Here is a 272-nt window from a genome sequence, read left to right on the forward strand (position 1 = left end):
TCAAACAGGTTCATCTAAAGATTTATCAATAGAGAATAAGCAATAATAGAACATCAGATTTGAGTCTGCCTGATTCATAAATTAAATAGGTAGCCACAAGCCTGCTTAAAAATGTACCTCACTGAACATCAAACTTGCCATAGAGGATTATTTCTACAACATCATTACTAAAATATTCCTTTTTTTTCCTGGGGAGATAACTTTAAGTTGGAAGAAAGGAGAAGGGAGTCCTTAAGGGAGTATTAAAGCCTATTAATAGTGATTTATTAGCT

At 32.7% G+C, this 272-nt stretch overlaps 1 protein-coding gene across 1 annotated transcript in view; it reads right to left on the reverse strand.

Annotated features, from left to right (window-relative positions):
• CENPI (centromere protein I) overlaps positions 1 to 272 on the reverse strand; it is a gene marked incomplete at its 3' end in the record, with an annotated part of 51,866 nt that overhangs the window by 3,093 nt on the left and 48,501 nt on the right. The window lies entirely within an intron of this gene.

This window comes from Crocuta crocuta, unplaced genomic scaffold, assembly GCF_008692635.1.
Source record: "Crocuta crocuta isolate KB4526 unplaced genomic scaffold, BGI_CrCroc_1.0 scaffold588, whole genome shotgun sequence".
Taxonomy (NCBI): domain Eukaryota; kingdom Metazoa; phylum Chordata; class Mammalia; order Carnivora; family Hyaenidae; genus Crocuta; species Crocuta crocuta.